The sequence below is a fragment of the Stegostoma tigrinum genome, unplaced genomic scaffold (genome assembly GCF_030684315.1).
Source record: "Stegostoma tigrinum isolate sSteTig4 unplaced genomic scaffold, sSteTig4.hap1 scaffold_170, whole genome shotgun sequence".
In the NCBI taxonomy this organism is placed as follows: domain Eukaryota; kingdom Metazoa; phylum Chordata; class Chondrichthyes; order Orectolobiformes; family Stegostomatidae; genus Stegostoma; species Stegostoma tigrinum.
In genome coordinates, this window is record NW_026728111.1 from 564996 (window position 1) to 588110 (window position 23115).

Below are 23115 nucleotides of genomic sequence, written 5' to 3' on the forward strand. Positions count from 1 at the left end.
ATTGTAGTTTTTAAAGACAGAACTGGAGGACAGAGAAAGATATCAAGGAAGGTTGCACGTTAGTGACAGTATCAACAAGTCCACAGCAGATGCACTCTGAGTAACTACACTGCTTTCAAGGCGAGAGGATCAATGATATCAGTTAAGCCCCCCTTGTTTTTGTATTGTGTACTTCTGATGTATGCGCAAATGGACAACCTCACTCTCCTGCTAAGCTGCAGAATGAATAATGCTGCAATATTTGTCAACCCCCAAATGGGCATTGATACATTCGTAAATCTCACATCAATAAACTTACATCTCAAGGTTCTCACCTTCTAGGACTGTTTGTAGTGGTAAATAACCCAAGCGAGGATGTTTGGCAAAGTACTTCTTTGATCTGAAGTTATTTTTCAGCACCTTGGTGAAATCACACACATCGTCACCTGATGTGGTCTAAAAATGTAATATAAATCAAATTTAGTAAAGAATTAATAATGAAACAATCTACTCAACTCACTCTATAATCCACGCTATCCCTGCTAAATGTCTTTGAGGATGTAAAATTAAAGAGTCCAGGCGGAATATGAGTTGCTGTTCCTGCAACCTACGGGTGGCATCATTGTGGCACTGCAGGAGGCCCATGATGGACATGTCATCTAAAGAATGGGAGGGGGAGTGGAAATGGTTTGCGACTGGGAGGTGCATTGTGGCACTGCAGGAGGGAACCTGGGAACCCTGCAGCCTAATGGTATCAATGTGGACTTCACCAGTTTCAAAATCTCCCCTTCCCCCACCGCATCCCTAAACCAGCCCAGTTCGTCCCCTCCCCCCACAGCACCACACAACCAGCCCAGCTCTTCCCCTCCACCCACTGCATCCCAAAACCAGTCCAACCTATCTCTGCCTCCCTAACCTGTTCTTCCTCTCACCCATCCCTTCCTCCCACCCCAAGCCGCACCCCCATCTACCTACTAACCTCATCCCACCTCCTTTGCCTGTCCGTCTTCCCTGGACTGACCTATCCCCTCACTACCTCTCCACCTATCTTCTTTTCTCTCCATCTTCGGTCCGCCTCCCCCTCTCTCCCTATTTATTCCAGAACCCTCACCCCATCCCCCTCTCTGATGAAGGGTCAAGGCCCGAAACGTCAGCTTTTGTGCTCCTGAGATGCTGCTTGGCCTGCTGTGCTCATCCAGCCTCACATTTTATTATCTTGGATTCTCCAGCATCTGCAGTTCCCATTATCCTTGAAGATGGCAGGACAGGTTAACACGATGATTAAGAATGCAGACTCAGAACTTGCCTTTATCAGTCATGGCACAGATGGTTTCAGCTGGAAGGTTACGTTGGAATTGCATAGAACTTTGGTTAAGCCAAAGTTGGAATACTGTATGCAGTTCTCATCACCACACTGTTGGAAGGATGTGATTGAATTGGAGACGGTGCAGAGATTATTCACTCCGATATTGCCTGGGGCGGAGCACTTCAGCTATGAAGACTGGCCGGATAAGCTCAGTTTGTTGTCTTTAGAGCAGAGAAGGCTGAGGAGGGACGTGACTGAGGTGCAGAAGATTAGGAGGGGCAAGGTTAGCAAGCAGCTGTATCCTTAGTTGAAGGGTCAATAACAAGGAGACACAATTATGAGGTGAAGGGCAGGAGATGTAGAGGGGATTTGAGGAAAAATATTTTTACCCAGAGGGTGGTGGTAATCTGGAATGCACTACCCAGAAGGGTCATTGAGACAAGAGAGCTCACAACTTGTAAAAAAGTACTGGGATGAGCACATGAAATTAAAGGTTATTCTCCAAGTGCTGCAAAGTGGGATTAGTGCAGTTAAGTTTGCATAGACTTGATTGGCTGAAGGGCCTTCTGTATGCCATATTCCCAAATTCAAATCATGTATCTATCTCCAAAAATCAGTGTCCTAATACTTGGGAAACTGCTAATAGCGATCTTCTAATCTATTTATCATAACTTGCTGCTTCTGTCCTTCAGCCATCTTTTTTAACCAAATTTGATAGTGACCTATATATTCCATGAATCTCAATTTTATAAATCAATCAGTCTTTTATGTGGACCTTCCCCTCATCCTTATCTAGGAAAGATTGCACTGCTTCATGAAGGCAGGCTAAAGTAATTCAGCATTACAGCCATACTCTGGTAGTATAATGACAGCATCAGTGACAGTACAATAAGTGCCTTATATCAATTGTTTCAAAACTGGGTTCTACAGTAGACAGGTAATTGGAGATCTACAAACCAAATCATCTGTCATAACTTTAGATTAAATATATTGGAAAAAAGCATACTAACTAACGCGAGCTTCAATGGTGATAAATTAAATGTAACTAATTGGAACAGTAATATTCCTCATCCAACCTTGCTAAGCAATGCCTTTCTGCACTGATAGGCTGGAAAGCTGCAGTCAAGAACAGATATTCACTATTTATCATCAAGTCGAAACAATTCTGGAATGCTTTTATCTGTCATGAATGTTTAATTACTGCAGTTTGAAACTCTCAACTATATGTAAATCATGAATATGTGATGTGAAAAATATACAAAAGGATCCAGCCCTTTTCTTGATTTATCAGGCTAACAATAGAAGAGCATTTGGATCAAGTGGATATACATTATGAGTGCCCGTATCAAACACCAGTCCAGCGACTGACAGATATCACAGTTAGAAGCAAATACACACATCGGGGCAGCACAGTGGCTCAGCGGGTTAGCACTGCAGCCTCACAGCACCAAGTACCCGGGTTCGATTCCAGCCTCAAGTAACTGTCTGTGTGGAGTTTGCACATTCTCCCCGTGTCTGCGTGGGTTTCCTCCGGGTGCTCCGGTTTCCTTCCACAGTCCAAAGATGCGCTGACTCGGTGGATTGGGCATGCTAAATTTCCCATGGTGTTCAGGGTGGTGTGTCGGTGATAGGGGGATGGGTCTGGGTGGGATGCTGCAAGGGCCGGTGTGGACTTCTTAGGCTGAAGCGCCTGTTTCCACACTGTAGGGAATCTAATCTCATCTCCATAATAAGCGTCAGGAAGGAGCTTTTTAAAAAGATGATTGGAACACTTCTTTACATGTAGCCCTTTGTATTATGAATATGCAATTAATAATAGATAGGTTAGTGATTGCTATTAATAGGTAGGCATTCAATCAAAAAGGTTTGAGAACGATTGCCTACCTTAAAAGGTTAAACACTGGAAGGAGCTCACATTTAGAAGGTAGAAGGAACTCTGCAAAACCCATCAGATACTTGGAGAATCACCAAGCAATACAAAATATACACTGCTCCTCAAACGGATTCAAAGAGGAAATTGGTTAATATGTTAGAGCATGTACGGTCATAGCAACAAGGAGCAGGAATAGCAAGGACAGTATTTGCTGCCCATCCATAGTTCCTCCAAATTGTTTGATATTTCAGAGTGCAGTTAAGTGTCAACCACATTATTGTGGATCTGGAGTCATATGGAGGTGAGATCAAATAAGAATGGCAGAGCTGCTTTCTTAAAGAACATCAGTGAATGAGTCAAGTTTTTATAACGGTGAATAGTTTAACAGTGACAGTGTAACCATCACTGAGACCAGCTTTGTTTATGATTATATCAATTTCAGCATGTGTTGGATAACTGGCCCCCTCAAGCCTGCTTCACCATTCAAGAAGGCCGTGGCTGACTTGACTGCAATGTCAGCTCCACATTCCCACCTACCCCCAAAATTATATTGAACTGAATTCAAATTCCATCAGCTGTTACAGTGGAATTTAAGCCTATACTCTACAGCATTGTCCCAGGCCTCCGGATTACTAATCCTGTGACATTAATAGTGCTTCACTGACTACCCCAGCATGTCAATCCCCGTTCTGAGCAAACTTCTTGGCTGAGGCGCCACATTTTCTGGAGTACAGAATTACAAAGTTCACCTCTCTGTGAGTGAAGAGGTTCCTCATCTATCGCTGTTGTTACATTTTATTCTGAGATTGATCTCAGGTTCTACAGCCTGATCTCTTAATTCAAATTACAATAACTTGGCTTTTCAAATGCCCTGTCACATTATCCTTGCCAAGAGATTGAATGTTAATGTTATATATACAGCAGAACAAATGTCCATGTTGATTTTTCTTCATTAAAGTGCCGTCAACAATCTTATAGTCACCAATCTTATACAAGTGCATTTTGTCATGGGAGAGGTTGAATGAGCAAAATCGGACCTTCATTTCTTCCCCACCCCAGCCTCAAAAAGTTTTGTCTTCATTTCAAATTTTTCACATCCAATGGATAATTCTGTACCTTTCTGGTCCCTTCAAGAAGCGCATCCTACCCAAATTGTCCCGAGTGTCTCATCTTAAAAATGAGAATATTTTTTGATATCCTCACTCTCGAACCAATCCATTATATACTTAACATAGGATTCAGGTCAAGTTTGTTTTCCCCCCCACTGCTGTTTAACTTCCTGGCCAATGTCCCACGATTTCTCAAGAAACTATTAGTCTCTCTCTGTATCAGAACATTCTTCAAAAAACTAATACTTTCTCCAAATCTTGATATAACAACTGGCCAGTTTCGGTGCGAGATGAGTTCCACAGCGCAAACTCATACTTGAACCTTTTAGCCATATAAATCATTTGACAAGCAGATTCTAGGGAGTCAATCTGCAGGATCAAGTGACATCTGAAATGCTGTACATTTACTGCAAACAGTCAAGTTCAGTTTTTCTGGCTTCCACAAATCTTTGACAGCATGGCCGTGGGTGTGAATCACCGAGGTCTGGCCAAAATCAGTAAAATCCCTCTCCTTTTCTCATCTGAACACTGCCCCAGAGCAATATCATGTGAATGCACTGCACTTTCCACAGACATGGTGGCAATGCCCAGGTCTATCTCACCACCCCCTCATTCATTTCTTCCACTGTCTCTACAGAACCGGACAGTTTCCATCTATTAAATCTGGTACAGAACGAAGCCATTATCTTTGGTCCTTGAAAGGACGTCTGCTTGCTAGCTACTGGTTTTCGTTGTACCCTTTGTTATTTTGACCCAGAGTTTAAATTCCGGCCACATAGGCCTGATGTCACAAAGTCTACTTATTTTCACATCCACAACATTTGGCCCCAGGTAAGTCCGTTAGTTTTGAAACCCGACCGCATTGATTAACTCTGAACATGACCATTCTGATGAATATCAAGTTGGCCTCCCAAGTTCTCCTTTTCTTTAACATGGCATCATTTAAAAGTCCATTGACTCTGTCTTAACACGCACCAAGTTCCATTCACCCATCTTTCTCTGCACACTCTGATCTACAATGGCTCACAGTTAAGCAGTGCCTTGGTTTTCACATTGCTGTCCTGGCTTTCAAATCCCTCCCTGACCTGGCAACACGCATGCACATCCCCTGACAATGTCCAGCTCATAGCCCCTCGAGGCACATTTACGCCTTTAATTCCAGCCTCTCAACACAATTTGTGCTGTTCCATCATCGACAGCTTTACATTCAACTTCTTGGAGCCTAAGCTTTATAGAATTACCTTGCTGAACCTCTGCATCGTTCTTTCCTCCTTCAAAACAGTCCTTAAAATCTACCTCTGATGTGGTTTTAATCATCTACCTTCGGATCTCTTTCAGTACTCAGTATCAAATTTTACTCTATAAAGCTCCTATGACATGCTTTGGGATGTTTTATAAAGTCATGTCATAGAAGCTGTTGTGGCAATTGCTCAGAATATGGTTATATTCTGGGCTGAAATTCTCCATGACACTCATCATTAAAGTATTTTTCTGTTATAAAATGGGTAAATAGTACAGTGACTTCAGGCCAAGGGATGATGTGGTTAAACGCCAAAGTTGCACTCCGTGCTATTAGCATCATGAAGACAGTGTCTCCCTTTCATTTGAAGAAATCTTCTGTATTTTCTCAAATACTTTCTTCATTGTACTTTTGTTGTTGATGGTTTCCAATGAACATAAACCATTACTTGCCTTTTCAATTTCAACTTTCCTCACGTTCTCTTAATTTCTTTTGCTATACCTGATTTGAAACAAACCATTCCTCTTTTAATTCACTGTCCTCCTCAGTCCTTCATGTGGTTGTTTCCCAATCGTTAAGAAGACATCCTGTTGCTTTCCTCATTCACTCTAGTCTAAGATGCCTGGCTGCCCTTATCAGATTGCATTTTCAGCAACTTTATAGACAAACGTCCTTTGAGTGGAAGGTTGTAAGGTCATGCCGAACTGATGTCTCAACAACTGCAAAACCAAGCTAATTGTAATCAATGACATCTGACAACAGGCAAGCAAGGAAGCTCACAACAAAACACAGCACGAGATTACAAATTCTGCAATGTGTGAATGTACTCACAACAGAGCGCTTTCTGGAGTCGGCGGATCTTCATTGCTGGCCGATAGGCAGAAAAACGCACGGTGTTTAAATCACCTGCATTCAAAAAAATCTTTAGATACATTTTTCCTAACTGTTAGTACAAACCATTTCAATTGGAACACATTCTCAACTACTCTGCAATGAATACAGGGGGATAAATATCTGCTGAAGAATACAAGGCACAGTAAAAGGAAATGATAACTACTAGGTTCAATTTATTTCCACATATTTTCAAGGATGGGAACATCACTGACAGGACCAGCATTTGTTACCCATTCCTCATGTAGGTGGTCAAAAGCTACATGAAATTCATGTCATAACTGGCAAACAGCATCTGGTGAATACAGTGGAACTCACGGAAGTCTCACTGTCAGCTTTATAGTAGGAGAGAAAAGATTCAGATAATCATGCTTGGTGTAAAGTCTGCAATCTCGCCGCCTGGTTTTTCAGGGCCACAAAGGGTTTTGAGATCTGAAATGGTATATATGACTCATGAGCACACATCAAATGCAAGTTACCATGGATGCTATTCTGACAATTCTATGTTGCATGCAGCAAATACCTGATGAAAGGATGTCGAGGAGGCAAGATATTGCCAATACTGTGATATCAGAGCTCAATGCTTCAAGTCCCTCAATGACACATTGCTGAACGTATGATCACCAGGAACATGAATAACCCCTCTGCCAGAGTTATTTAAAGACACTGTCAGCTACTTGCAGATTAATTACTGATGGATTCATAGAGCATACAAACATACAACAGTACAGCACAGGACTGGCCCTTCAGCACACAGTGTTGTGCTGAGCTTTTACCCTCAACCTAACGTCGAGCTAACCTCCACCCTTACCTTATACTATCATCCATATGCCTGTCTAATAGCTGCTTAAATGCTCCTAATGAAGCTGACTCCACTCCCCTCTCTGGCAATGCATTCCACGCTTCTGCCACTCTCTGAGTAAAGAACCTACTTCTCACGTTTACCCTATATCTACCTCCACTTACTTTTAAACTATGCCTCCTCATAAGAGCTACCTTCACCCTCGGAAAAAGTCTCTGGCTATCCACTCTCTATCGATGTTCATACCAGTCATTGCCAAAATGTATGTGTGTTGATATTTTTTAGACTTCTTTAAAGTTGCCAAGGTCCACATCTAAGTTCTGAAGGACTCTGTGAAAACTTCAAGGCTGCTACGCAAATCATTCACAGACATGGATGCAGTAATAGACATCTGCAAAAAACCATGTAGGTCAATGCTTCACATCCTGGCCAATGTCATAATGCTTTCAAGTTGCAAGTCTGCTTTGCCAGCCACTTTTGGCCATCAAAAAATTAAGGGGTAGCTACTGAGCTAAAGAGCCAAGCCACTAACAACTGGGCTTCTGACTCTTACACACAACATAGAACATAGAAAAGTATAGCACAGTACAGGCCCTTCGGCCCACCATGTTGTGCCGTGGAATAATCCCAATCCAAAAATAACCTAACCTAATTTACATTCACCTCAATTCACTGCTGTTCATGTGCATGTCCAGCAGTTGCTTAAATGTCACTAATGGCTCTGCTTCCACCATTACCACTGGCAAAGTATTCCATGCACTCACAACTCTCTGGGTGAAGAACCTCCCTCTGACATCTCCTCTATACCTTCTTCCTAACACCTTAAAACTATGCCTCGCGGCAGTCAATCCTGCCCTGGGGAAAAGTCTCTGGCTATCGACTCTATCCATTCCTCTCATTACCTTGTACACCTTGAGCAGGTCACCTCTCTTCCTCCTTCTCTCCAGAGAGCAAAGTCCAAGCTCAGTCAACCTTCTCAACCTGGTAAACCTCCTTTGCACCCTCTCCAAAGCCTCCACATCTTTCCTATAATAGGGCAACCGGAACTGGACACAATATTCCAGTGTGGTCTCACCAGGGTTTTGTAGAGCTGCAGCATAACCTCGCGGCACTTAAACTCGATCCCCCTGTTAATGAAAGCCAAAACACCATCTGATTTCTTAACACCCTTATCCACTTGTGTGGCAACTTTGAGGGAGCTATGCACTTGAACACCAAGATTCCGCTGTTCCTATACACTGCCGAGCATCTGCCTTTAATCCTAGATTCAGCATCTAAATTCGACCTTCCAAAATGCATCACCTCGCATTTATCCAGGTTGAACTCCATCTGCCATTTCTCAGCCCACCTCTGCATACTGTCAATGTCTCGCTGAAGCCTGCAATAGCCCTCAATACTATCAACGGCACCTCCAACCTTTGTGTCAGCAGCAAACATACTAACCCACCCCTCAACCTCCTCGTCCAAGTCATTCATAAAAACTACAAAGAGCAGAGGCCCAAGAACAGAGCCCAGCGGGTCACCACTGAGCACTGACCTCCAGGCAGAATGTTTACCATCTACAACCACTCTCTGCCTCCTGTCAGCCAACCAATTCTGAATCCAGACAGCCAAGTCACCCTGATTTCCATACCTCCTGACTTTATGAAAATGCCTGCCGTGGGGAACCTGATCGAATGCTTTGCTGATGTCCATGTACACCACATCCACTGCTCGCCCCTCGTCAACCTGTCTCATGGCCTCCTCAAAGAACTCAATCAGATTTGTAAGGCATGACCCGCCCATCACAAAGCCATGCTGACTCCCTTTTATCACGCTCTGTGCATGTGCAACAGCACATCCACATGAAATTTGACAGGGCAGGTCCTCGTCTTCCTGAAACAAATTTTCTGCTGTCTGGATAACGCTGGGGAGGCTTCCAGCGCTTGGCAGGGGCAGCAATTGACAGAGTTGCATGATTGGGACTACAGTAGGTGAAAATAAAGGCATCACCTACTCACTAACACTCAGTTGGGTTTCTACCAGGGCCACCCAGCTCCTGGCCTCATTGATGCCCTGGTTCAAAAATGGACAAAAAAGAGGTGAGGGAGTGAGGGCGACAGTGATTGTTCTTGACATCAAGGCCACATTTGACCAAATGTGGCATCCAGGGAACTGAGCAAAACTGGTTTTAACGGGAATGGGGGGAAAGCTCCCTGCTCGTAGGAGTCAGATTGAGCGCAAAGAAGATGGATATGTTTGTCTGGAGTTAGAATCTTGGTGGCACACTGCATGGAAATAAGCCTTTCTGCCCAACACATTATGCATCCAGAGATTATGACATTGAAGGCTCTGCTTCATGGTGCCAAATTCCTCATTACAACTATTCACAAACTCCTTTTTTGTCCTGCCTACAATGTCTGGATTCTCCACCTCCCACCGCAAGGTCTTTTCCCGTCTGAGCAAATAAGACCCTAAGATATATGAGCAGAATTAGGCCAGTCTGCACACTGAGTCTGCTCTGTCATTCAAGCACGGCTGACATACTTCTGAACCCCATTCTCCTGCCTTCTCCCCGTAACCCTTGATGCACTTACTAGTCCACAAACCTATTTATCTCTGTCTTAAATACACTCAATGACTTAGCCTTCGCAGTCTTCTGTGGCAATGGCTTCCACAGTTACAGACTCTCACTCTTTGCTGCACAGAATAGTGTCAATCCCACTGATTATACTACGTTGCGTTTATCAAGCCCCTTTGAAAGTGTGTTTTTTACCACAGTGCGATAGTCAATTTGCACATCCACCCGAAAGCTCATGCATTCTAGTTCCGCTATCAGCCTCATTCAGTCACAGAAGAACATGGAAACTAGAAGCAGGAATAAGCCAATCAGCCCTTCAAGCCAAGTCCACCATTCAATAAGATCATGGCCGATCTTACATCTCGATATCATATTCCCACTTTCCTGTATACTTATTGAATCTTTTAACATCTAAAAATCTATCACAAAATCAAAGAATCCCTACAATGCAAAATGTTTTCAGCTGATTAAGTCGACACTGACCCTTCGAAGTGCATCGTGTCCAAGACTGGCCCCTCCATCCTTGCTCCATAACTATGCATTTACCATGCCTTATCCACTTGGCCTGCATATTTTTGGACTGTGGGAAGAAACCGGAGCACCTGGTGGAAGCCCACACTGACACAGGGAGAATGTACAAACTCCACATGGATAGTTACCCAAGGGTGGAATCAAAACAGGTCACTGGCACTGTGAGGCAGCAGTGGTGAGCCACCGAGCCACCTTGTCTTGTTCTTGAATACATTCAGTGATGGCCCCCATGGTCTTCTGTGGTTGAAAATTTCACAGATTCACTCTGCTTGAATGACGAGATGTTGTCCTCATCCTAGTCCTAACTGATCTACCCCAAATTCTGAGACTGTGACCCCTGGTCCCAGCACCACAAACAGGGAAAATAGCTTCCCTGCATTGAGTTCATCTGGCTCAGTTCCAACTTTCTATATTTCAATCAGATCCCCCCCTCATCTTTTTTAACTCTCATGAACACAGGCCCAGTTGAATCCATAACTCACCACAGGACAGTCCTACTTTCCCCAGTATTCGCGTAATGAACCTCCACCATCGACCTCTCCTGCGCCTGAAGACTGACCAAATCAGACAAACACAAACTTAAGGGCTGTGACTGCCTCTTGGTGCAGAGAATCCAGGTAACTTGCTCCCCTCCTGATGTGTCCCAGCATCCCTAGATCAGCCTCCAGCTCATAAACACAAGCTACTCAAACATTAAGTGCTTACAGCAAACATGCTTGCACCAGACCATACTGGAACACAGGAGCTCTTACATGTTGTAGCCGAGTTCTAATTAATGACTTTGCTATTTTTATTTAATTATATATATTTACTTATGTTTTCATAAAGCTTATTAACTTTACCATCAGTTGCATCATGTTAAACCTTGGGAATAGAATAAGCCACAGTCACCACTTCTTCTCTAGCACTGGGAGAATCAATTACTGAAGGCTGAGAAGTTAGAAAAGGCAATCGTAATTTTTTTTCTTGATTCAATCTCGTCGAGGGCGTCACTGGCGAGGCAGCATTTATTGCCCAGCCCTGATTACCCAGAGGGCAGTTAAAAGTCAACCACATTGCTGTGGGTCTGGAGTCACATGCAGACCAGGCCAGGTAAGGATGACAGTTTCCTTCCCTAAAAGGCATTCGGGAACCTGATGAGCTTTTCCAACAAGCAACAACAGATTCATGGTCATCATCAGATTGTGAATTCCGGATATTTATTGAATTCAAATTCCACCATCTGCCACAGCGGGATTTGAATCCAGGTCCCCAGAACATGATTTGTCTCTCTGGATGAACAGTCCAGTGACAATACCATGAGGCCATCGCCTCCCCTAAGATGGATAATTTATACATCCCTAACACAAAAGGCTGAGTTAACTCCGTTGAGACTTGGGTTAATCAAGCCCAAACGCTCTTCAAAGGTGAATTTGTTAAAACTCCACTTAAAATTGGGAACTTCTGAACTTAAACTGCACAATTCAGTTATTGCTAATAAATTACAAATAAAATTAGGTTTGTCCAAAGGGTTAAGACTTTCTTACCCACAAACCACCTGTATTCAGTTCAGTGGATCTACATTCTGGCCAACACTTAGCATTCAATCAATATCACAAAGTAAGTGGTCATTTTTACAGTTCTGTTTGTGAAAGCCTTCTGCGCATATATTTGTTGCTGTGTTTCCGACATTACAAACATACTTCAAAAACTTACTTCATTGGTTATACAGTGCTTTTAGTTGTTTAGTGCCTGTCGAAGCTGAAATATGAACCAAAGTTCTTTGTTCTTGTTTTTCATTTAATGTCACAGATGTTGTCTGTCACTCCTAATTATACATTATTTCAAGTATTTTTAGCCTACATGAATGCACCTAAATAGATCTAAACACATAGGTATATTTGCCTAGAATCCAGAATTTACTTTGGTACCTTTTGGAGTCGCAATGATCTGACAGTGGCACAGAACCAGAGTCCTATTATCAATCTACTTACCTAATGAGTGAAAATGTTCAGTCATTTTTGGATGGTCCCAACAGGTACTCTGAGTCTGGTGGCTAGAGAGAGGATGCACAGAACATAGAAGCTTCCACTATAACACTCTGAAAACATTTCTTATCAGAAGTATTATCTATTAATATATGAGATTCAATGGCAAGCCATTCAGAACTGAAATCAGGAAGCACTTTTATCTTAATACAAACAACAGTCAAGATCTCAAATACTCTCTCATAAAAGAATGTGGGTGCTGGATCAATAAGAATGAGTGTGACTGAAATTATTTTTGATAGCTAAGGCTATGAAAGGATACAGAAGAAAGGGAGGTAAACAGACTGACGACAAAAAATGCCGGAGACCACAGTAGGTCAGGCAGCAGCCATGGAGAGAAAGCAAGCTAATGTTTTCAGTCGACATGCCTTTTCAGCAGGTAAACAGAGTTGAAGCTCAGACTAGCTGTGGTTTAACTGAATGGTTTATGCACAGAACAGCAAAACCGATCTGCTTCTGCACCCATTTAGAATGGTTCCTTCTGTTTTATGTACTGTTTTTCGAACCAAACTTCACAATTTTCTGCATTACATTTAATCTACAACATCAACTGGTGCCTCTCCTCACCTTGACCTCCAACTTGCAGCCTCTCTCCACTCCCAAACCTCTGGGTTGTGCCCTCTCCTGCTTCTCAATCTCCAAGTAAGAGCCTCTTTTCCTTCCCTCCGTGACCTCAGGGTTGCAGTCTCTGCCTCCTCACCTCCTGCTGCTATTCAACAATAAATAAAACACAGAACACAGAACATTGGGAGAGCATTTTGGTGATAGTGACCATAACTGCCTCACATTTTACATAGCTATGGAGAAGGAGAGGATTAGGCAGAATGGGAGGATATTTAATTGGGGAAGAGGAAACTATGATGCGATTAGACATGAGCTAGGAAGCATGGACTGGGAGCAGTTGTTCCATGGTAAGGGAACTATAGACATGTGGAGATGGTTTAAGGAACAGTTGTTGGGAGTGATGAGTAAATATGTCCCTCTGAGACAGGCAAGAAGGGGTAAGATTAAGGAACCTTGGATGACGAGAGCGGTGGAGCTTCTAGTGAAAAGGAAGAAGGTAGCTTACATAAGGTGGAGGAAGCTAGGGTCAAGTTCAGCTAGAGAGGATTACATGCAGGCAAGGAAGGAGCTCAAAAATGGTCTGAGGAGAGCCAGGAGGGGGCACGAGAAAGGCTTGGCAGAAGGAATCCGGGAAAACACAAAGGCATTTTACACTTACGTGAGGAATAAGAGAATGGTCAAAGAAAGAGTAGGGCCGATCAGGGATAGCATAGGGAACTTGTGTGTGGAGCCTGAGGAGGTAGGGGAAGCCCTAAATGAGTTTTTTGCTTCTGTCTTTACGAAAGAAACCAACTTTGTAGTGAATGAAACCTTTGAAGAGCAGGTGTGCATGCTGGAATGGATAGAGATAGAGGAAGCTGATGTGCTGAAAATTTTGTCAAACATTAAGATTGACAAGTCGCCAGGCCCGGATCAGATTTGTCCTCGGCTGCTTTGGGAAGCGAGAAATGCAATTGCTTTGCCACTTGCGAAGATCTTTGCATCCTCGCTCTCCACTGGAGTCGTACCTGAGGACTGGAGAGAGGCAAATGTAATTCCTCTCTTCAAGTAAGGAAATAGGGAAATCCCCGGCAATTATAGACCGGTAAGTCTCACGTCTGTCGTCTGCAAGGTGTTAGAAAGGATTCTGAGGGATAAGATTTATGACCATCTGGAAGAGCATGGCTTGATCAAATACAGTCAACACGGCTTTGTGAGGGGTAGGTCATGCCTTACAAACCTTATCGAGTTTTTTGAGGATGTGACTAGAAAGGTTGATGAGGGTCGAGCTGTGGATGTGGTGTATATGAACTTCAGTAAGGCATTTGATAAGGTTCCCCATGGAAGGCTCATTCAGAAGGTCAGGAGGAATGGGATACAGGGGAACTTAGCTGCTTGGATACAGAATTGGCTGGCCAACAGAAGACAGCGAGTGGTAGTAGAAGGAAAATATTCTGCCTGGAAGTCAGTGGTGAGTGGGGTTCCACAGGGCTCTGTCCTTGGGCCTCTACTGTTTGTAATTTTTATTAATGACTTGGACGAGGGAATTGAAGGATGGGTCAGCAAGTTTGCAGACGACACAAACGTCGGAGGTGTCGTTGACAGTGTAGAGGGCTGTTGTAGGCTGCAGCGGGACATTGACAGGATGCAGAGATGGGCTGAGAGGTGGCAGATGGAGTTCAACCTGGATAAATGCGAGGTGATGCATTTTGGAAGGTCGAATTTGAAAGCTGAGTACAGGATTAAGGATAGGATTCTTGGCAGCGTGGAGGAACAGAGGGATCTTGGTGTGCAGATACATAGATCCCTTAAAATGGCCACCCAAGTGGACAGGGTTGTTAAGAAAGCATATGGTGTTTTGGCTTTCATTAACAGGGGGATTGAGTTTAAGAGTCGTGAGATCTTGTTGCAGCTCTATAAAACTTTGGTTAGACCGCACTTGGAATACTGCGTCCAGTACTGGGCGCCCTATTATAGGAAAGATGTGGATGCTTTGGAGAGGGTTCAGAGGAGGTTTACCAGGATGCTGCCTGGACTGGAGGGCTTATCTTATGAAGAGAGGTTGACTGAGCTCGGTCTCTTTTCATTGGAGAAAAGGAGGAGGAGAGGTGACCTAATTGAGGTATACAAGATAATGAGAGGCATGGATAGAGTTGATAGCCAGAGACTATTTCCCAGGGCAGAAATGGCTAGCACGAGGGGTCATAGTTTTAAGCTGGTTGGTGGAAAGTATAGAGGGGATGTCAGAGGCAGGTTCTTTACGCAGAGAGTTGTGAGAGCATGGAATGCGTTGCCAGCAGCAGTTGTGGAAGCAAGGTCATTGGGGTCATTTAAGAGACTGCTGGACATGCATATGGTCACAGAAATTTGAGGGTGCATACATGAGGATCAATGGTCGGCACAACATTGTGGGCTGAAGGGCCTGTTCTGTGCTGTACTGTTCTATGTTCTATGTTCTATGTTCTATTACAGCACAGTACAGGCCCTTGGGCCCTCGATGTTGTGTCGACCTGTCATACCGATCTCAAGCCCATCTAACCAACACTATTCCATGTACGTCCATATGCTTATCCAACGACGACTTGAATGTACCTAAAGTTGGCAAATCTACTACCATTGCAGGCAAAGCGTTCCATTCCCTTACTACTCTCCGAGTCGAGAAACTACCTCTGACATCTGTCCTGTATCTTTCACCCCTCAATTTAAAGCTATGCCCCGTCGCGCTCGCCGTCACCATCCAGAAAAAAGGCTCTCCCGATCCACCCTATCTAACCCTCTGATTATTTTATATGTTTCAATTAAGTCACCTCTCAGCCTTCTTCTCTCTAATGAAAACAGCCTCAAGTCCCTCAGCCTTTCCTCGTAAGACCTCGTAATGTGGCAGGGGGATGGGAGCCAAATGCACAGGTTAGTGGGCAGTAACAAGATAATAACTACAGCCTGTAAGGAACTAGATAATGAAGTCAGTGTGACCAAGAGGAAGAGTAGACACAGAGCAGATGATGAACGCTGACGGACAGGTGGTCTGAGGTGCATTTGTTTCAATGCAAGAAGTGTGTAGTGAGCTATCAACGCAAGGTAGCTCAACTGTGGGGTCCTTACAAAAGTTATCTCAAAACTGAACGAGTTGAACTGCTGGGACAGGACAGATTTAGCAAATATCATGTGTGGCACAGCACAATTTTTGACAAAACAAATCTGAATTCTCAGACAAAGATGCATGAAAACTGATGTTATCATAAATCAGGAACTATATTCAGAATTCTCATAAAGCTCAATGATAAACTATGAAGAACTACTGTAATATTTATATTTTATTATCTACAATCTGATTTAACTATTTCACAAACAATGAAAACGCATATTTTTTCACATTTTTCATTTCAGTGGTTCAGCCAGTTATTTTCTAACCACCATCTTTATCAGGCCGGAAAGCCATAACTAGTGGAGTGCCACAGGGATCAGTCCAAGGACGAGAATTATTTACTCTCTATATTCATAACTTAGAGGAGGGGACAAGGCATAAATTCATCCAAATTTGCTGATGCTACAAAAATAGAGTAAGGGAATGTTGTCATGAGGACAGAAAGAATCTGCAAGGGGATAGACAGGTCGAGCAAGTCGGAAAAAAGTTGGTAGAGAGAGTTTAATGTAGGAAAGTACACTTTGGTAGGAAGAATCAAAAGATAGACTCTTACTTAAATAGAGGGAGACTCTAAAAAAAAATGCAGGGTAGGGGACTTGGATGCTCTCGTCCATGAAACACATACTAGCGTGCAGGTGAATGATTGTTTTGTTGCTGTCACATGTACTGAGATACTGTGAAAAGTGTTGATTTGCATGCTGTGTAGGCAAATCACACCGTACAAAGTGCAGAATAGTGTTACAGCCACAGAGAAGAGGCTGAGAGAGAGAGATCAGAATTAACACTTGAGAGGTCCGTTCAAAAGTCACAACAGGAAAGAGGCTGTTCTTAAATCTATTTGTACGCTTTTTCAATCTGATATCCTCTGCCCGACAGAAGAGAGTATAATCAGAGTGAGGGGGTATTTTGATTATGTTGGTTGCTTTCTCAAGGCAGTGGGAAGTGTAGATGGAGTCAATGGATGGAAGGCTAGTTTGCGTGACGGATTGGGCTGTGCTCATGATTCTCTTTCGCTTCTTGCAGTCTTGGGAACAGCAACTGCCATACCACACAGTGATGCATCCAGATAGGATGCATCTCCAAAAACAGGTAGGGTCCTCATGGACATGCTGAATTTTCTTAGCCTCCTTGACCATCATGTCGACATGGGTTGACCAGGACAGATTGTTGGTGAGCAACATTCCCAGGAACTTCATACTATCAACCATCTCCACCTCAGCACCATTGCTGCAGACAGAAGCTTCCTGAAATCAATGACCAGCTCCTCCATTTTGCTTATGCTGATGGACAGATTGTTATCTTTCCATCATGCCAGCAAGCACTCAATTGCTTTTCCTGTAATCTGACTTATTGTTGTTTGAGGTCCGACCTACAATGGAAGCGTCATCAGCAAACTTGTAAATGGAGTTGGGGCCACACAGTCATGATTGCATAAGGAGTATAGAGTAGGGGCAGCTTTGCTGGGCACCGGTGTTGAGGTTTACGGTGGAGCAAGTGTTGTCACCTATCCTTACTGATTGTGGTCTCTGGGTCAGGAAGTCGAGAATCCTGTTACAGAGAGGGATGCTGAGGCCGAGGTCTCAGAGTTCAGAGAGGAGTTTGTTTGGAATTACAGTGTGGAAGGTGGTGGTCTCATCAATAAGTAACAGCCTGATGTAGGTATCCTTGTTATCCAGACATTCCAGGGATGACTGTCAGGCCAGGGAGACGGTATCAGCTGGAGACCTGTTGCAGTGGTAGGTGAATTGCAAAGGATCAAAGCACTTTGGTAGGTTGGAGTTGATGTGAGCCATGACGATGGTGATGCAACTAATTTAGAAGGCAAATGGAATTTTGGCCTTTATTGTAAGGAGGTTTCAGTTTAAAAATGGGCAAGTTTTTTTGCAACTGATCAGGCTATTGAGGAGGTCACACTTGGAGAAATACAAGAAAGGATACACAGCCATAGGAAGCAGTTCAAAAGAGACTCACTGGGCCGATTCATCGGATCATGATTTATCAAGAATGGTTGCACAGAAGGTCTTTATTCATTCAAGTTTAGAAGAATGAGGGGTGATCTTACTGAAACACAAAATTTTTTGACAGGCTAGATGTGAAGACAATGTTTCCATTATTGTGGAAATCTCAAACTCAGCAACATAGTTACAGAAGAAGGGAACATTTATTGAAACCTGAGATGCAAAGGAATTTCTTCTTTCAGCAGGTAGCGATTGTTTAGAATACAAGAGAATTGTGAAAGGTAGATCACTGGAAGTATTTAAAGAAGGTGGTAGATAAGATTTTTGAAATAGAGAAGTTGAGCGCTCTGAGAAGCTGGTATGGAAGAGGAGTTGAGTCCCGGGCAGGTCAGCCATGTCTTATCGGATGGTGAGGTAGGGTCAAGAGGTAGAACATCCAGATCCTGGTGCTTTTTATGTTTTTGTCTGCTTGCTAGAACCGATAAGGAGTTTTATTGCGCTATATGGCCAAGCGTGCTGCTGACACAGAACAAGACTGAAATAATTTGCTCAATAAAACATTTCATGCGGCTTTATGGGATAAAGAAAACTTTCATCTACTACTTTGCTGACATCAATCAAAATCTGCTCAATTGAAAGAAATACATGCAGTTCATACAACTTTATGTCATTCTTCCCTTCAATGCATCAAGTATATCTTTGTTGCAATTCATTAAAGTATGCCTTTCTCAGGGACTTAAATTATGAAACAATACATAATACTGAAGTGTACAGCAGTGAGCACAATGGTCCAATTCCAAATTCTTTGGGATGGATCGGGAAAAATATCTGCCACCTGCAGCTTCATCCTGAATATATTCAAATTGTTCCAGTCCTGAGCCATTTCAGACTGTAGTTCGGATGCTCACATGTCTCACTATTTGGATTTTGTTTTGCGATTACATTCTAAAGTGCAGACTACAGACAAGAACATTGTATTTTTGAAAACGTAATATTATAAAATTGGATAACTTCATAAACTATGATAATAAAATATTAATTGCTTGCTTCAATTGAAACGGTTCTTTATCTTGCTCATATATTTGAAGCCAAATTATCTGGACATGCTTTCTTCAACAGATTGGCTAGTTTAGAAAATGTTTTCACTGTTACCTGTATAAATTTCAACCTCATATTTAGGTCATCAAGCTGGTGAGAAATCTTTGGAGAGAAAGAGACATCAAGCGGAGATAATTGACTGGCCAGATCATTTAATATTTTGACTTCTTGTTTGACTGGGGCAATTTCTTCTTTAAAAACCTAATGGAGAGGAAGCGTATAAAATCTGAGAAACATCCTGAAATTAATGATTAAATGTTAATAAGAAATTAAGTTAAAACTAAAATCCTAATATTAAATATAATATACAAAAGCATCTGCTGGAAATGACATTTAATTCATAAAGATCTCGAGTTAAAAGTAACAGTGACGATGAAACTATCATAAATTATTGTAACAGAAAACTGAATTCACTAATCTATTCTTTAGGGAAGGGAATCTGCATCCCTTCACAATTCTGGTATCTGACTTCAAATTCACAGGAACATGGCTGACTCTCTACTGACTTCCAAAATGACCTACCAAGCCATTCCTGGATGGGAAATGAATGTTAGCCTTGCCAGCAGTGCCCTCATCCTGTGAAAGAATGCTTTTAAAAAAGTGGATTTAATAAATGTAAAAGTAAGGAACAAAACAGGACAAATCAACTCAACAAGGCTTTGAAGGATAATACTACTTAGTCCTGTTCTTCTTTCTTACGTTACGTTCTCTCGCATGAAGGGTCGAGGCCCGAAATGTCAGCTTTTGTGCTCCTGAGATGCTGCTTGGCCTGCTGTGTTCATCCAGCTCCACACATTGTTATCTCGCATTCTCTAGCATCTGCAGTTACCATTATCTCTCGCAAGCAAAGGTTGATGTCTTTCAAAGCCCAATCTCAGATTTTGCAGGCAGTCCTTACCCTGAAAAAATACCAAATATGTATAAAGAAGAAAACTGGAGGTGAAACCATTCAAACAATTTTCATTGGCACAACAAATGTTCAAACTGTAAAAGCAGGTTAAGCACCTGTATATGAGGAAACTGTACTCAAACTTTAAACAGACACTTACAGCCAACAAATGCGAGAAACATCCATTTCTTTCTGCATTACCAATTTTGCTGTTGGGAAAATAGGCCTAGACTTAGCAATGTAAATTCAAACAAGATAGCACCCTCTCAGATCTCAACACTCACAGTCGTAGAGTTCTGTTTTCACAGGTTGGAGTATAATAGCATCAAGTACAAAACACCAAATCTTCTTTGGTACCTTTTCCTTCCATAAAACTGCTTTTAATAGATGCGCACAGAATTCATTTTATACACATTTAAATGTTTCTAAGTTCAAGAGGCCAGTTCCAGCACTTGGACTTGCATCTTCTTCATCATCACAACAGAACAAAATAAAGACCCACTCTTTCTAAGTCACGTTTTCAATTGTTAGTGACAAGGTGAAGTGCGAGAACTGCTCACTCGATGTTAAAATCTCTTAACTATGTACCTATATATTTCAATCCTGTGAAATATGTGGAATGAATTCGAGAAAAGGATTAATTTTGTTGCTCTGGGAGAGAGCTGGTACAGATAAAATAGGTTGAATGGCCTTCTCCCATGCTAAAAATGTCCATAACTGTTCTTGGCGCTGCTAAATTAAAGTGGGCATCCTTTCATTATGACTGTGAGGCGCAGCATGTTATGATAGATGGCATAATGGAGAAATCCTTTGTTATTAATAAACTTTTCAGCACGAGGCATCCTTCTGAAGTCAAATGTTCGACATATACCTGTTGCACTGACTTGGTTTCAAACACTTATAATGTGGAGGTGCTGGTGTTGGACGAGGATGGACAAAGTCAGAAGCCACATAGCATCAGGTTATAATCTGACAGGTTTATTTGAAATCATACAAGCTTTTGAAGTGCAGTCCCTTCATCACGTGTGGTCAGAGAGGAAAACACACAGGCACACAATTTATAAGCAGACAGATCAAAAGATCATACAACTGGTGTGAGTGGAGTGTCAGATAATAAGTCTTCATCCAGGATGTTTGTTTATTTGCAGCTATTTTGTTGAAGAAACACACAGCTTGGAGTTACAGTCAGTGTGGTGTGTTATAAATAGTATCAGAGATAATGGGAACTGCAGATGCTGGAGAATTCCAAGATAATAAAATGTGAGGCTGGATGAACACAGCAGGCCAAGCAGCATCTCAGGAGCACAAAAGCTGACGTTTCGGGCCTAGACCCTTCATCAGAGAGGGGGATGGGGAGAGGGAACTGGAATAAATAGGGAGAGAGGGGGAGGCGGACCGAAGATGGAGAGTAAAGAAGATAGGTGGAGAGAGTATAGGTGGGGAGGTAGGGAGGGGATAGGTCAGTCCAGGGAAGACGGACAGGTCAAGGAGGTGGGATGAGGTTAGTAGGTAGATGGGGGTGCGGCTTGGGGTGGGAGGAAGGGATGGGTGAGAGGAAGAACCGGTTGGGGAGGCAGAGACAGGTTGGACTGGTTTTGGGATGCAGTGGGTGGGGTGGGGGGGTGGAGAGCTGGGCTGGTTGTGTGGTGCAGTGGGGGGAGGGGACGAACTGGGCTGGTTTAGGGATGCAGTAGGGGAAGGGGAGATTTTGAAACTGGTGAAGTTCACATTGATACCATTGGGCTGCAGGGTTCCCAAGCGGAATATGAGTTGCTGTTCCTGCCCCCTTCGGGTGGCATCATTGTGGCACTGCAGGAGGCCCATGATGGACATGCCGTCTAAGGAATGGGAGGGGGAGTTAAAGGAGTTAAAATGGTTGGTGACTGGAAGGTGCTGTTGTTGATTGTGAACCGAGCGGAGGTGTTCTGCAAAGCAAACATGAGATTTTTGTCTTCTACCTTGCACTCACTGGAGCACTGCAGCAAGCCTGAGACAGAGATTTTGACCAGGGATCATGATGGGGTGCTCAAGTGATCGGCAATTGGAAACCTGGGGCCATTTTTATGTACAGAATATAGGTGTTCAGCCAAGTGGTTGGTCAGTCTGTGTTTCGTCTCCCCGATGCAGAGCGAGACAATATTGTGAGCAGTGAATACAGTAGACAAGATTGAGTGAAGTGTGGGTAAATCGCTGCTTCCCCTGGAAGCCTTGGATAGTGAAGCCGGAGGAAGTAAATGGACAGATGTTATGCCTTCTGTGGTGGCATGGAAAGCGCTGTCGGGTTATGGGGAGGTGTTGCGAATGGATAAGGAGTGGACCGAGGTGTCCTGATGGAATGGTCCCTGCAGAAGGCTGACAAGGGAGGGGAAGGGAATATATGCCTGGTGGTGGGATCTTGTTGGAAATCGTGGCTGATGTTCTTCTAGATGTGGATATTGATGGGTTGGTCATTGAGGACCAGGGTACCTCATCAGGGGTGAGGCCAAAGTGTACGAGATGGGTTGGACATGGCCGAGAGCTCTGTCAACCACGAACGCAAGGAATGCTCAGTTGAGGAAGAATGCAGACATTTCGGAATCCCTCCAGCAGAAAACGATATCATGAGAACAAGTGAATCTGTCTGGACAGTCCTGTTTGAAGATTTTAGGAAGTAAGACTCTGTTGTTTGTCATAAAGGATATGGTTAAGTGATCATATTCAAACTGAAGAGACCAAGAATGTGAGCCTGCAGAATGGGTGGTGAACCATGCCTCCAGGAATTCCTCTGCGTGTCTACACTTGGCTTGGGCTACTATGGTTACCTTGTCCCAGTTCCGTATGAGTGGCGTGATCCTCCACCCATAATGCAACCAACAAACAGATACAGTTGGACCGCACATACAAACCCATACAGATCAAAACCCGAAATGACAGTACTCATGGTAACTGACCGGACAGTATAAATTCCAGACAGAGTAAAGTAACATTGTTTCGTTGGAGGCTCTGCTGGTGATGTCACCAATCATGGTGACGAAACGTCTCAATGAAAACAAGCCAGCTCGGCGAGCAAGTCAACAACCTCAATTTGAGCTACCTTGTTCAAGTGTTTCATTTTTGATCTTGAATGTTAAATCTCGCTCCAACACAGGGACGGAGGATTACTGTTAACAGCTGCATTATAACTA

General features: G+C 43.2%; 1 long non-coding RNA gene across 2 annotated transcripts in view; it reads right to left on the reverse strand.

The window, feature by feature from the left end:
- Positions 1-360: 360 nt before the first annotated feature.
- Positions 361-23115, reverse strand: part of LOC132207823 (uncharacterized) — a 31446-nt gene continuing 8691 nt past the window's right edge. Inside the window, exons 2-5 of one of the 2 annotated variants that reach the window (XR_009443875.1) lie at positions 19762-19961; positions 19117-19263; positions 12886-13027; positions 361-435 (exon numbers count right to left, since the gene is read on the reverse strand). This is a non-coding gene — a long non-coding RNA (uncharacterized LOC132207823). Of the gene's footprint in view, positions 436-11692; positions 12327-12885; positions 13028-19116; positions 19264-19761; positions 19962-23115 lie in introns of those variants that run through there. The other variant, XR_009443874.1, reaches the window with a different exon arrangement.